Below are 16,378 nucleotides of genomic sequence, written 5' to 3' on the forward strand. Positions count from 1 at the left end.
ACATCTGAAGGCCTAAACCATCTGCAGAAGATTTTTCTCCCTCCCAAACCACACATTACAAACTGAACATTATTGAGTGAGTGTATTTGCCATGATATGCTATGACAATAATGGCAGTAGTAGTGGAATGATATGATGTGATGATATGATGACCATAACACAGCAGCGTAGTAAGAGATTAAAGAATAAAGTACAGGGTGTAATACGTCGATTAAAAAGTGCAGAGCGCATTGGTTGACATATCATTCCACTACTACTGCCATTATTGTCATAGCATATCATACACCACATACACTCATTGCTGCTACTTGTCTGCCTCATTTGTCTAGTTTGTCTCAACCTGCTCTATTTTATGGGTCAGCGCACAATGTCCACAATGTCCTTTGTCATGTTTTTGTGTTGTGTGTTATTCCATTTGCACACATTTGTGTTTTATCCATATTTTTATCTCCAAAGCTTCGCAATCTTGTCTCTAAAGTGATTGTCATTGTGAGCACAGCACACGGTGCACACAATGAAATGTGTCCTTTGCAGTGGGCAACCATGACAGGCACCTCAGTGACACCTTTGCGAACCGGCAACCTTCAGATTATGGGGCCGCTACCTTACCCGCATCTCACTGCATTGTGAGATGACCAAAAAATGGACTTTGACTTTGACATTGGTCTTCATGCATTGTATTAATTATCTGAACGCAAGCATTTGGTATGGATGTCTTTTTTTATCATATTTTTTTCCTCTTGTATTTGAAGCTGAAATATATTTGTTCATGATTATGTTCTGAGTGAAGTGGAAAGCAGCATTTATTGAGGCATTTTAGCTCAGCTCATTGAATTCTTGCTTGCTGACTGGCAAATACACTCACTCAATATCCACTACCACTTATTCCTGATCTGGGTCATGGCTGTTAATACATATTAAGAATTTGCTGAATGCCATTGTGTGCATCAATTATCCATTTTATTCAAGTTACCTGGTTTCTTCAGAATAAAGATAATTATGTCGAACATGAGTGTGAAATAAGTAATTAAAAAAATAAACAGCAAAATTCTTGTCCTGCATTTTACTGAACAAACTGTGCCTGTTGTGTTGGCACAATGATCCTCAGCTCTTGTAAAGATTTGCTGCTTTCCACCATGCATTGCTTTCTGGGGTCATGCAGTGCAGGTTAATTTGCAGTGTCCCTCAGGATAAACCCCCCATCCCCCCAAACTACTTATTGTGTTCGCGTGGAGAATTCTGGCACAATTAAAGGCCATGCTGCTGTCCTGCTTCAGCGGCCCGTTCACATAATGAAGTGTGTCGTCCCCCCCATCTGCCTTAATTACAACAACGCTCAACCTGCCCCCAGAAAAGCTGTCCGGCGGCGCACTTCCCTCCCTCTCTGCGCCGCTCCTGGCCTCTTGTTCACTCAGAGGGAATGTTGGCGCGTACTTCTGTCATTGTGAGCAAACAATTATTTCCACTGTGTGTAGTCCAGCAAATATGAATAATGAGGGCCATTGATTTAACGCATCCGGCCCTCAGAGAAGAGCTTTCAGTCAGTGTCTCCATCTTTGCAGAATCGTTTGCTGGGAGATTATTGCACTACACCCATTACAAAAAGGAATTCAAACTGGTATTTTCTGATGTTTTCTGCCATTAAGATGAATCTTGACCTTTAAATCAACTTTTATCTGGTGACGGTTTCATTTTATGGATCCATGGAACATCCTCTATAGGAAGCGGCAGGGCAGGTGGGCCACTGTTGACCCCAAGTGCCTCATGGTGTGACACAAGCTGGCCACTAGAGGGCAGTAACGCCAAACTTGATGAACTTGAACAAAAGCAAGAGCACAGCTTCTTCATCCTCCTCCTCCTCTGTGTCGAAAAGAACATCAGTTCCCAATTTTCCCAATCGCACACTTTTGATATATGCACATACACACAGAGGATGAACGTATATATACACACAGTCGTTAATTACTGCATAATTAATGCAAAGTAATAATTGTATGGTGAAGGGGTGTGGTTTTTTTCCGTCCTCGTCCCTCTTTTCCAATGTTTGTGGGTATATAAATATATGTGTGTGCGTATACCGAGGCTTTTCTCTTTAATCACTCGGACAGATGAAGGTGAAGGGTTTTGTCCGTGTTTCAGGATGAGCGGGAGGACGGTTTCCCACTACGAAAGTAGTGTTGCTGGTGAGAAGGCCTTTTTGTGTGCCTTTTTCCTGCTGTCCTTGGTCTTGTTTGCTCTGCCCCAGTAAAACCTCCGCTCATTTCTGCCTTATCACTCAGCAGGATGTAATACAGCAGCAGGGGAGGTCTGGTGTTGCCCTTATCCATGTTCCTGTGGAATTTACACCGGCTCTGTGAACTTCTGATATGGCACGATGGTGTGGAAATGCACATGGAATTTCCACACACACATACACACTTCATAATGACATCTAAGTATAATTCACACTTTTCACCATCTGCATAAAGCGTCTAATTATCTTTTCCAGCCTCCTGATTCATTCACTCCCTTTTATATACAGACACCTTTTTTATTTTCTCCTGTCTCCTTTTCTCTATTCCCATCAGCCCCAAAGCTCAAGGTCTTTTTCCCCCCTCGAACATACATATGGACGAAAGTTTTATATGCTACAGTGTGAGTGGTGCTGGTAAAAATTGTGACTGAAATCTTCGATTGCCATGATCATTACTAAGCAATTGCAAATGAAACAAATTCTCACTGTTTTTGTCCGTCATTGTAATCAGCCCAGAACAGTTTGGTGAGCACAGCTCCACCCACAGGCTCCAAACACGCCCATGTCCATCCTCTGGGCAGCCATCATCAGCTGTCAGACGGACAGACTGTGAGGGGAGCCCAGGACGTCCCCAGGGCCAGCGTGGAGGTACGAGGGGGGGTATGTTGTCCCAGCTGTCATGGCTGTTTGATTCATGTGACCATATGCATGCTGCTCAGCCGTGACCATTACACTTCTTGACAGCCAGGCTTGAGACAGGTGGGAATGGGGGGATCGGTGTCAGTATGGGGGAGAAGACGGGTTATGGAGCCTGTTAGAAGTGTGAGGAGGGGAGTGGCTTGTAAAGTGGGGTGGGCAGAATGGTTTACATATGTGGAGGAGTACTTCACAACAGCAAAATGAAAGCAAAAGATAAGTACTGGAAGGAAGAAACTGGACAGTAATGGACCATAAAGCACACAGAGGGCACTGTTTTCAAACCAGCCCTATGCGCTAAACATGGGGCAAAAAATTAACACAAATAAATAGATTTAACGAGAAAAAAATCACGTCCTTTAATTATATATGTGCTTGTGAAGTGATTGAGAGCTGTCACTGGCATTTACACAAACATGATTAAAGATTCTCCACTGGGTTACAGATACAACGAACATGAAATTATTGAGATACACTGCTGCACAGCAAACGGTGACACAACGAAATGTGTCCTCTGCTTTTAACCATCACCCTTGGTGAGCAGAGGGCAACCAGGACAGGTGCCTGGGGAGCAGCGTGTGGGGACAAATTTGAATTGGCAACCTTCTGATTATGGGGCACCACTGCCCCAGTGGCCTACACACGATCAAAAAGGTTCATTATATAAATCCTGAAGACACTTGCACTTACACAATGCAAGAATGCATCATTCTTGACTTGACCTGACTCGTGAACATCAGTCATCCATTTTTATTTGTACAGAACCTTTTATATAATACATTGGCACAATAAAGAATGGTAGTAGCCTAGTGGGTAACACATTCACCTATGAACTAGAAGACCCAGTTTCAAATCCCACTTACTACCATTGTGTCCCTGAGCAAGACTCTTAACCCTGAGTGTCTCTAGGGGGACTGTCCCTGTAACTACTGATTGTAAGGCACTCTGGATAAGGGCATCTGGTAAGTGCCGTAAATGTAAACCTTGAAAGGGCTCAGAAAGGGGAAGCCATCCTCCTCTGATCAGCACTGGGTTACCTGGGTTGTTCATGCCACAGTCAGGGACAATTCTCCTGCAATATATGGAGTGCAGCAAACTCTGCAGTATTGTTCTATCGTCATTATCATGGACATCACATCAATATTTTATCTTATTTTTTGAACTGGGTGTCATTTTTAGCCAAGCGTAGAAATGTGTGTTCAAATGTTTTTGTTTTTTTAACAATAATGAGCTGACTTCAGCTCTGAGTGTCAAGACTGTGACTTTGATTAATATCCTATTATTTGCACGGGCACACAGAACTGGGTATGGATACGTTTAAAAACAGGACTGCCGCTGTCCTCTGCTGGGCTGGCAGATCTCCTACGAGCCTTTTTCTAAGAACTTTATTGGCTTTCCTCTTGTAAGTCCCTCTGCTTTTGCCACGGCCAATTCACAGACCTGGAAGTGCCCCGGAAAAACCCTGGGCCTGGATGAGAGAGATGGAGAGGGAGTTGGATGGGGGTGGAGGGCGAGAGAAGCACCTTGATTTCTCTCCGCCGTTCTACCCTCCCCTGCGTTCGAAATTCAAAGTGGTACGTTGGGATTAATGCATAGCTGCTAGTTGTAAGGTGGATAGGAGATCCACAAAAGGGGTGATCCCAAAAAAGAGATCCAGACAGCAGCTGCCGATATCAGCGCCCCGGTCAAATGGCCAGATTGTCCACATTTGCAGCCTTTTCCTCTCCAGGTCAGGTCCAGGTCTTCTCCTCTTAAGTGCTGCTTGTACACCCTGGAAGACTAGCAGGGCGGGTTTGCCGCAATCCCGAGTAACCTTTAGAGGAGAGTGCTGCACCCGAGGGGAGGGGCTGTGACTGGGAGCATGTTATTTGATGGAGGAGCATTAGGTCTAATTCCCCCTAACCTGCTGTAATCCTGCATCACAGAATCCCTCCGCTCCCATTCAGTCTTTTTCCCCCTCATATTTGCTGAGAATCTGCGCAGGAGACAGATGTGGAGGGTGGCATGATGTGATCTGGTTTTTCCGTCCATTCTCCAAATTTGGTCCAAACGTTCTCATGGACTCAATTAGTACCAATTTGAATTGGATGGTCATAGATCAAGGTCTCTGTGACCCCCAAGTTCTTATTTGGATGCTCTAACGCAGAATATTTCAGGAACGACACAAAGAACTGAACAAACATTCATATGGGCACATGGACAAACTGATGTGATTTAGAGGTCAGAGGTCAGTGATGTTTGTCTGAAGTCTATCCATTAGTCTGATACTGAATTGGTTTTATGGAAGCACGGAAGCGGTAATTGTCCCTTTCACAAGTGCTCTTCTAAAACTGACATTTTTGGTGAGGTCAGTATATTTAAAAACCCTTCTCTTTGTGTTATTCACCTTCAGACCTGGTAATATATTTTAAATGTCACCCAGTAAAGTAGCCAATCAAAGCGGTGCAGGGAAAGGAAAGGGGGTCGAATGCATGTCATGGAAAAGTGTGCCGATTAAGATGGAATGCTGTGCGCTGTATCCATGTTAACAGCGCTGCGGCGCTCCCTCGTTGTCCAATCACAGCACAGAGTGTCCCTCTCTTCCCAGTTCTGCTCTGGAAACTGTTTTCCTTCTAGAACCACTGCTTTTCTGGCTGCTGTTTTTTTTATCATCTTTTTTCTTCTCTCCATGTTTTACCCAATTTTCCCAAACCCCCCTCTCTCTGCATTTCTCCCCTTTCCCTCCTGCCACCCCTGTCTATAACGAAGCACATAACTACAGGTTCGCCAAGCCCACGGCCTTGGACGGTGGGACAGGCTTTATTAGAGGTGACATCCTAGTGCCAGACAGCTGAGGAGCCTGACAGCTAAAGTCACTTAATGCACCTTCCTTTGTAACCCTTGTCTCTAAAGAAAAGAAAGAATGAAGAACTAACACATCCATTATATTTCATAATATTCAATATGTATTATATCACCCAGTTGGGTGAGATGGATTTATAATAACCTGACAATGGACAATCCATCCATCCAGCACAGACAAAAAACCCTGGTTCATTGCTGATAGGTTGCAGCATAGACCAATATTGCCTGACACTGGAGAAAAAAACAACATACATGGCATTTAAGTTAGCTGATGAATTAGTGTCCATCCAGATTTTTCTGATTGAATGATCCATGACGGAAAAACAAAACTGCATGCAGCAGCAAAATTATGAATAATATAAAGACCCAATTATCTGAAATTACACGGAGGTCTCATATTTTATTGTCCTTCCCTTGTGACTTCTGGATTTGCATTTATGTCCTTGCTCCACGCCCAGTGGAAAGTTAATCTGGAGGCTCCAGACAACACATCTCAGTTCCTAGCTGCTCCCCATCTGGCCTTTTGTGCCTCGGTGTGTGAAGGACGGTGCGATATGAGCAGGAGGGAGGCTGCGTTCAGGGTTAAACACAACCTTCCCATGTGATGGTGTGGGTGTTGCTGAGAAAAGCACAGTTAAGAAGCCATTAATGTTCCCGCTTGAGGTGACCTTCAGTCCACCTGCCTCTGGGTGCTCTGCTTTGGTTAATCATCTACATTTATTCACTGTCAACGTTTTGGTGGCGGGTTGGTGTGTAAAGCCTAGCAAATTCATAAAACATCCATAAAACATTCATTAACCCCTTCACAACTCTCCGCTCCATGCAGCATCTCCCACGCTTCACCCTTCACTCTCATTCTGCTCCGTTTACTCCTGTAACATCCTTGACTTGTTGACCTCCAGCCAGTTCCAGTTTATTCCTTAATCAGAGTAACAGGAGAGAAAAGCTGACAACTTCTTAGGTTTCTCTCGGCTTCTTTGAACCAACTGATGAGTCTGTTGGTTGTTCCTGTCGATTTTACCAGACTGTATTAGAGCTAATGAGATGGGTGAAAGGGAAGGATAAACCAACATAAAGCCTGTTTGTGTGGAGCAACTTTCGGTCTCCTTTTGCATTCTCCAGTCTGATTAGCCGCTCCTTGAGGTTTTGTGTTTGTTGGGATATGTTTTTAATGAAGGTTCATATCAAATGATTCACATCATCCTTATAGTCAACAAGCCAGTGATTGTAATGCTGATGTGGACGAGGGCTTCATCATTCTCTCTATCACGATATAATAATTAATCATGTGATAAAGTTGTTCATTCACAATCACTAACTCTGTGTTGATCCGCAGCAACCCTTTCCTTCTAAGGGCAGGAGAAGACCCACACCATGGCCAGAAACAGTTCTGGTTATTTCTCCAAGAGGGTTTCAACCGGTTGAAGCAGCATTTTGATCTTCTGTCCCTCATTTAGATCAGTTGAAGTGTGTAGATGTGTGTAGATGGTGCATTCCATCCTGATGATTCTATACTGCCGGGAGATTAGGGCTGTACAAGACCCCATGTGATTCAATGATGAATGGCTGAAAGAACTGGGTTAGCACAGTGGCCTGTTTGTTTTGCCAGGAGGACTCTGTATTTAGGATGGTTGCCACCAAGGTTCAGTCCTTCCATTCACTCCTGGTCTCTTTGTATACTCTGCTTGCTTCCGTTTTCATATGAAGACATGTTTTGCTCCGTGTTCCAATGACGCAAGGCTTGTTTGAAAAATTATCTATGAGCCTGGATCAACTGGGTCCCAACTGGGAGCTGGGAAGACGTATTCCAGAAGGACGCCTTTGCCCCTGGCTGTTTTTCTCCTCAACCTTCAGTCATGTTTTCCTTTGACTTTGAACTGACAGGGTAGCATTGATCCAGAAACCTTGTTTTTTTTGGTTATGGACTCATCAGTTTTCCATGTGTTTGCTGAAGCAAGCATGTCTTTTTTTTCTCAACATCGTGATACAGGCTGACAAGGGCTTGGTTAATGGTGCAATGTGACATCATTCTCCACATTTCCATTAGTCCACTTTGGCCATCCATGCAAAACCAGCGTAGCTCCTCGGGGGTAAAACCTAGAAAACTGCACCATTGCGTGGTAACTATATGTGCCAATTTCACTCTGACATTGTGTCACATTTGTTGTTTTCCTTCATTGCCCTCAGATGCAGGAAAGTGAGGAAGATACTGGTTTTTGAGGAAATGTGGATTTAGCTGTGCCAACCGGTGGAATGTAAATCTGACTGAAATCTGAATACGAAAGTGGTTCAGGCCTCCCAGCGGCTTCATTTGCATTAAGCTCATCTGTTCAATTACTGAGCATATTGGTTTAATTCCAGTCCTGGGGGGCACATTGGTGGGGTGAGAGGTACTGGGGGGTGGGGCTTCACCCTGGCAGGTTTCTCATCTGTGGGTCTCTTAGCATCCACCCTATATTTCGTCTTTTTTTCCTATGGAGACAAGGAATCATGGAGTTAGGCAGCTAATTGATTTAAATTGATGAACATGAAATCAAATTCTTGTCACACACAAATAGTTTCTAGTTCTGTTTTATTTCTAACTGGTGATGGTTTGCCCTCAGGGCAGAATAGATAGAATAGAATAAATGATATCAAGCCAATTTTGACAGTTTCTTCACCCATTCTGCCAGTCTCTTAATAGACTGTGTGGCATATGTGGCAAAAGCCTGTGTTGCCCAAATGTTAGGCACAGTTACCTCACCCTGCCCTCCATTACCCCACAATGTCGGTTTCGCTGAGCCCCTGATGCAGTGGAGCTCAGTACAGATAGGAGGTGCTGTAGATTTGCTTTTTCTGATGTCTCACCCTTCTTTTGTGTTTTGAAAGGAGCCAGTTCAGAAGAGGTGTTGTTCTTGAATTAAAGCAATTTAGTTGAAAGTACTGGTTACTAAATGATTCCCCTTTGCATTTGTTGTCTGGTTTGTTCTGCTTTGCAGAAATTTGTGGCATGCAGTAAACTAAAAAATTGTCATTTAAACCGCCTAGTTACACATGGCATGTATATGCTTTTATGATTTTACCATTATAAGCCACTGAAATTAAGTATCACTGCACAGTTCACATAGTTTTTTCAGAAATAAAAAAATCTTGATTAAAAGAAGGTGATTTTTGAGGGAGGGTCACTACTGATCTATGCATATTGACATATCATGCAATATGGCAGCAGATCTCAAACCCAGCATAACAGCTTTTGGTCCTGATGACGTCTCCACCACCATAACATTTAATAAAGAAATGTCTACCTATCCAGTTGAGGCTGGAGAAGGAGCCCTGAAGCTGTTCTGGGACACATGGTACTGACCTTAATGAGATGCCTACAAAAATAAACTTCTCACCCATCTGTATGTGCTGGAAGCTATTGCATCACTAGCCAATTATATCCAATGTTTTTTTTCTGTTAGGCGAGCTTCGTAATATTGGAAAAATATAAACAGAGTGGAAATGCATTATGTATGATGTAGAGTTTTCTACAACACTCATGCTACGCCTTTCCAAAAATCTCCTGTTCTCCTCTGCCAGTGCTGCGGATGCCAGGCTGATGGGTTACTGTGGCAACGCAGGCGGGAGCGTGCTGCAAGTTGCCGGGCGAGATCCTGTGCCCCTGCTGAGCCCAGCAGTACAGAAACACGCGCACACACACACACACACAAACACACCTACTTGCCCTCTTAAATCAAGAGAGAGAGGAATGTGGAGAGAAAAACACACACATGAATGTACCGTCAACTGTACCTCCTAAATTTGGCCTTGTTAATGTCCAAGGGTTTTATTACTGACATACTGATGATTAAAATAGTGGAACTTTTGTTGCCTGGATCTTTTTTTTTTAATTTCTGTTCATAACAGCTGCATTTTGAGAGGAACCAGTGAAAGATGGATCTCAAAAGCTGCTTTAATACATCGGTCTTTGATCTAGACAAAGACTAGACGACCCTTCAGCACTTTCAGATCCACTTTGTTAATAATGAGATGGAAAGCCGACAGTATAGTGCTGGCGCTTTTATCTAGAAAATGAGCCCAGGCCACAACGCCCCCAGGCTGACGCTGCAGAGCCGCTACGTCACTTTCCCCATTCGACAGGCCACATTCACACTGGGCACAACTCTCTCGTCATCGGAGTGATGGCCCAACCACACGTCCGAGAGACGCTATCTCATTTTAAAAAGGTGTAGCCGTGTGCAAGTTGCTGCTGAAATGGTGTCATTCACTGGAATGCTGCCTGGATGCTCCGGCTTTTATAACTCTGAAGAAGTTGTAGCTCTGGCCTCCGTGCACAATAGCTCAGCTCAATTTGTTAGGTCCCGAAGCTGTTGAAAAGCCTTGTGTTGTAGCGGACGGCCGCTTGGCGAGCTGCGCGTAGGACATTGCCAGAGTTCAGCAGGAACACCTGTCAGGCACCAGAGAGAGGGGGAGAGAGAGAGAGAGAGAGAGAGAGAGAGAGAGAATTAGAACGTTCAGGGCATTCCAGTCACTCACAAAGCCGATGGTAATGCTCATGATTTTGTGGCATCTCTTCATTACCCAGCCACAACATGTTTTTACCACCTCACCGCTCAGCCCCCATCATCTCTGCCTGTCTGAGGGCGCATTGCCCTGAGGTGAAATGCCTCGGGCGAGCAGGTAGAGTGGATGAGAAATGCAGGGGGAGGAACGCGCTCCCTGGTTCTGCGCATGACCCCCTCAACGTTGATATCGGAACAGGAATAAATAAAAATAAAGGCCTTTTCAACACATATTTGCATTTGGTCATCTTGCATTTGGTCATATTGTGACATTCGTCGAGATGTGCATATCTGGCTGCGTCTCCAAATTAACAAATGCATTTTTTGCTCTCAGATGTGTGGTGCTGCATTGAAACCTGCTCTGAATTTTCCGGTGTGTTTATCCTGAGCATCCTGAACTTTAGGAATGAGCTTAAATGAGCTGTCATCACTCTGCTGAAAATTTGACCTTTATTTGCTAAATAATATATTTTTTTTGGTTTATTCCAGTGTTCATTTGTGCCATATGGAACACACAGCTTAGATCAACATAACCCTCTGTGACCGGTACAGTTCCTGCAAGCGGATGCCCGCACCGCACCATACGATGTTGAACGACTTTTGACATAAACTCAATTGCACTTGCCTTGCGGTTGTGCTGTACTCATCACTGCAGTTTTGGCCACACTGGAAATGCTGCTGTAGAATCGGCTGGGTTGAGTCCCTGCTGTGATTCAAGGGGTCATGCGTTAATCCTGCTTTAAAGCTTGCGTCTTAACAAAGGCAGCGGGAGGCATGGGGGCGGGGCATGTCTTTTAAGGCTCCTGGCCTGTTTCTGGTATCGGTGTAGATTTCACTGTCCTTGTCTGGCCACCTACCCTGGGACTGAGCCAAAATGGCCAATAAACAATTTGGGGGGAAAAATCTGCAACGTAGCCGAACAGAGAGGCTCTGTCTGTACCATCTGCAGTTTACAGATGCAGACATGGCTTGTGTGTTTTGACAAGAATGACAGGCCTCAAGATGAAAACACTGCCTCACACACACACATACACACACACATACTTACTTCCTCTCCACTATAGTGATTCAAAAACACAAAGTGAAGTTGTGTTCCCCTTTCTCCTCGCTTTATTCTGCAGAGTCAGGGTGACCTTTATTTCCAGGCAGACGCAGCTGGGCTCTGTAGTCATACAGGCGAGCCATGTCTCTCTGTGTGGACTGTCTGACCCACAGTGCAGCATTTTAACCAAGCGCAGTCTGGACAGGCGATGATTCTGCGGCAGGACTGATGAGCTTTGTGTTCCAGTGAAGGAGCCAACTGTTGCAGCGTCCTACTGCGGCCTGCTGGGACCACCCAAATGGTGCAGACAGTAGCATTAGAACGAATTTATAACCGGTACCACATGAAGATTGAGGAATTTAACATTGAGAACTGTACAGTAGGTCATTTTCTTCCCCCAAATGTCCCTCTGGGTCCATCTTGTCATGATGAGCAGAAACTCACATTATGGAAACTGTGTTTCCAACTTCGCTCTTTCCATGCCCACGCTGCCACCCTCATTGTTAGATTGATAATAATTACCTGTGTGTAATTGTAGAGTGAACCTTCCTGCAGGGGTGGTAAAGCAGAGGAAGAGCTCATTCTGATAAAGCTGTTGTCCCTCAATAACCGGTGCGGTTTTACAATGAAGCTAGAAGGTACTGCATTGAAAAAAAAATTAACTGCATAAATGAGCCCCATTAGCAGCAACAATTAGTCTTGAGTTCCAATGGAACTCCATGCAAGTCCAAGCCACTAATTTAACTTTAAAATCTTTGTTGTTAATTTGAGAACGCTTTTGCAATGATCCAAGTGCAGTTGCACAGATTTAGAAAACAATAAAGCTGGTCAGAATAGTTGAGTATCTGGTGCATTAATATTTATCACATTATTTATATCGAAATGTTTTTTAATGTATTTATATCGTAACTTCATGATTTCACCACTTGGTTGAGCAGATTGCTTCTGATGACTGACTCTGATCCACAACTCTTCACCTGTCAGTCCAGCCAAAACAAGCTTTCTGCAACCCGCCAGGCCCCACAGGCTTTCAATTACTATGAACACCACAGCATCGCCGGCACACTGTTTCCTCGTTTCCTGTCATGATTTGATCATTTTGAGGAAGTTTTTCCATACTACTGTTAAAATTAACTGTTAAATTATTATTCACCAAGATGGAGTAAAAATGTTTTTTTTTAACTGTGAGATTCCTGTGTAACAAAGAGAGATTAATATTTTCCACCATTAAAGAATTAGCAAATTGAGAGGGATTTGAAGTAAAAATAACTTGCATCATATTTATTAGAACTTTTATTACCAGCATAGCAATTTGAAAAATGAAATGAGCTATACTCACTTCTCAAGTACAAACCCCGCTACCCAGAAGAATCGCTCAAAAAGCGATGGTATCATGTTACTGAATAACATGGACTATTCAGGGGAAGAAAACATGATTGGAGGTTTAGAAATAATGCAGTCATCTTCCTTTCTTATGTCTGCAGCTTCACAAATTGAATTTTGAACCCCACACAGCAGTTCTGCTCCATCTGCTGTCTGACTGCCAGGACCAACGGAAGCTCCTGCCAACACACAGCTTTCTTTTCTGTCAGCTGACTGACCAGTTTTAAAGACAAAATCCCTCCCAGGATTTATAAAGCAGCTTGAAGACATAAAAAAAATATCCCAACCTGAGGCACAACCAGCATTTTCTTCTCAATTTGTTGAAGAGTGTGGCTGATGTTGCTACAAAATCAGTGTTTCACATTATTCACTCGATTTAAAAAATGGTGTGACATGATGCACTGACAGGCACTATTACCATGTCTACGTACATTACACAAAGACAGGAGGCAATACGTACATGTGCAATTTCAGTAAAGTATGATTTTGTGTAGTATTTGAGTAACAGGTTTTCGAGTTATGATCAGGATGTTGTAGACAAGACAGGACAAAGACATACGCTAGTTGGAAAGTGTGCAAATATAGCAAATATGTATGTAAAAGGGTTTATGATCATCAGTGGCAGTGAATTTAGCAGTGCTCTGACTGCTAGGGGGAAAAGGCTCTTGCAGTGTCTGACCATTACGGTTTGGATGCTGCGAAACCGTCTGCCAAAAAAAGGGTAAGAAAAGTTTATCATCTTCAATATTCAGATAACTGGGTCCGATAAGCCTTTGACCATACACTAGCAATCGAAACTCCTTGAGGAGCATGTAGCGCTGTATTTGCCAGTTCAAAAAAATAGTTCCAAATGTCTCTTGCCCAAAAAAAGGCAAAAGCAACTTACAATCAGTAGTTACAGGGACAGTCCCCCCTGGAGACACATAGGATTAAGTGTCTTGCTCAGGGACACAATGGTAGTAAGTGGGGTTTGAACCTGGGTCTTCTGGTTCGTAGGCGAGTGTGTTAACCTCTAGGCCACTACCAACTACTGAATGTAAATGTTATAGACGACACATCTCTCAGCTCCTGAGAAGAGGGGAAATATAGGTACAGTGTAGTACATGTTTAATAAGCCTCCGTGTAGACCAGTGCACAGTCACAGCGATGATGTCTGGACAAGCATTTCTTCCAAGCTGTGATCAGACCTCCGCTTTAAGACCACCATAAATTCAGCTCCCATCATTGGGCCTGTTGGGGGGGTGTCACACGGTTACAAGGGCGTATTGAACCACTTGTTTCTTGCCCCATTCTGTCCAAATTTATGGTCGAGGGCGTGAAGCAGGTAGGCGAATGAGACACACTGTCTGGATGCTCTCATGATTCACTGCTGTGCAGGGATGTACGTGGTGCATTGTACTAATGCTGCTGAGGCTGGTGCAAATACTCACTGTTCACACTGGGTTCTGCTGACATACAAGATGTGGAACCCCCCCAGAAAATGTCAACTTCAATCCAGTTTTAAACTGGTCTCATGCCAGGACAGATTAAGACTGATATTAATAAACAGCTTTATGCCAAGTCCTAAATATCTTTTTATGCCTAGCAGAGTGCTTGGCAGAGCTCTTTTTCTGAGATGCCATATTATATCATTTTCAATGTGGAGAACTCATCTGCTTATTCATGTTTGCTGGACAAACAGGAGTGATCATTGGGACTTCTGATGTTTCCAAAATCTTTTATCATTTGAAAAATGAACCGTAGTTAAGTTTCTTCGTCCCCCTCAGTTAAACATCCTCTGTGCATGGTGATGCTTGCTGTCTGTGTCATGGGTATAAGCAGAATTTCACAAACCTCAGAGTGCTGAAGAGGAAAGTTGGACCAGAAATTGAACTGCACCATCTGTCATATCGAAGAGTTAATTCCCAGTAGTGCATCTGCCAGCCAAAACTGGAGCAGCCCCTACCAGTGGATAAAGCCTTCCGCCATTTTTTTTTTTATTTCAAAGAATACAGTATTTAGGGCCTCAACCGTGCTCCTTTCTGTCATATTCTGTATTTGGCGATTATCACTAGGTAGTAATTTGGAATCGGTCATTTTTAATATATACTACTGGTATAACTGGAAATTTTGATTGGCTGAGAGGAGTTCTCGTGCTGACATGATCAATCACAGTTAAATTGGGTCAGTTTGTGGAAGTTCATTGTGGCAAAGGCCATAACTAGCTGCTAAAAGGAATTGCTTTAATAGACTCAAGGTCATGCTAATCTGTCTGTTTGATCTTGTTTGACCTTTGTTGTGCACCGTGTGCTGTGATGCAGTGTTTCGGAATGACAATCTCTTCACTTTCATTCATATACTAATGAATGGTCCCGCCCACCGGAGTACTGATCAGAGGACACGCCCCTTTCATTCACAACATCTGTTCACACACTGTCCATATGGCCAGGTGCCACCTGAAAGGAGGTGTCCAAACCACATCTGTATTGTTGCTGTTTGAGTTTGTTTCACTTCCGCTCCTCCCCTGAGAGTCACAAATAAGTGTTAAGACCTCTTTTACCATCACCTTACTGTCTTGATGATACTTGGAAATGCACCAAAAATTTACATAATTAATTCAATAGACCATGCAGAATGTGTGAATTTCTCCCTTATCACCTGCATTTATACCATTTATATAAATCATGTATGCATGTATATTCAGTATCTCTTTTCTACCCCATCTGTAAACCTGTGAAATCAGGCTGGTTAAGGGCCTAACACTGGATCATTTTCCCTGTAATTGCTGAATCTGTTCTCAGTTATTTTGCATATTTGGTAATGATTGTGTTTTGGTAATTAGTTGTATCTGAACCAGTAATTGGCACTTTGGTTGATGAGTCAGGGGAGGCTGGTGTGACACAGACACATGCTCCATCATTTAGTGGACATAATGACTTGCGGCTCCAATTTAGTTTATTCTGTGCGTGCCACTTGGTTGGTTTTTTGAGTTTGAGATAATTGTATACAGGAGTCTGCAGGGAATCTGTCATGATCGTTGTTCTTCGTTTCCCTTCTAATTGGCCTGTGAGTCTCAGAGTGAAGCGCTGACTGTGGAAAAGCTTGCAGTGTTGTCCTCTGACCAGCCACTGGACAGTCACGACAGCCCGAGGCCACTGTCCTGTCAAAGCAACCCCACACATTCCCACTGCATCCAGCCTGACAGAGAATCCCCTTGAATACTCACCTCCCACCCAAAGAAGCATAGGAACCATTTCTAAATATCGGGTCATTGCAAGCGATATGTCTTGTCTTTTGTTATCAGGCATGTTCTATGTTTTGTAATAAATCCCCCTTTGTGTACAAGTCGTGCGAAGGCGTCCTTCACCATCTTCGCCGTGACAGGTTTTGGCCTGGAGGAAGAGTAACATTTCGGATGTAACATGGATATTAATCCATGCAACATATGCATTCAGGATATTATCATGGTCCTGACAATGGTGCATTACAAAGCAGCACAGCTACTGGATCAAATCCTGGATGGCTGCAGAGGACCAGGGTGGGGGTAAGTTTCTAAAGAGCAATAAATGAATCAGGCTAACATTCTGGATGGCATTTCAACTTTTATCTCTTGAAAAAAAAACAAGGCATTTCAGAAGTGTGTGTGTGTGTTTGTGC

Source organism: Denticeps clupeoides, chromosome 10 (assembly GCF_900700375.1).
Source record: "Denticeps clupeoides chromosome 10, fDenClu1.1, whole genome shotgun sequence".
NCBI classification, from domain to species: Eukaryota; Metazoa; Chordata; class Actinopteri; order Clupeiformes; family Denticipitidae; genus Denticeps; species Denticeps clupeoides.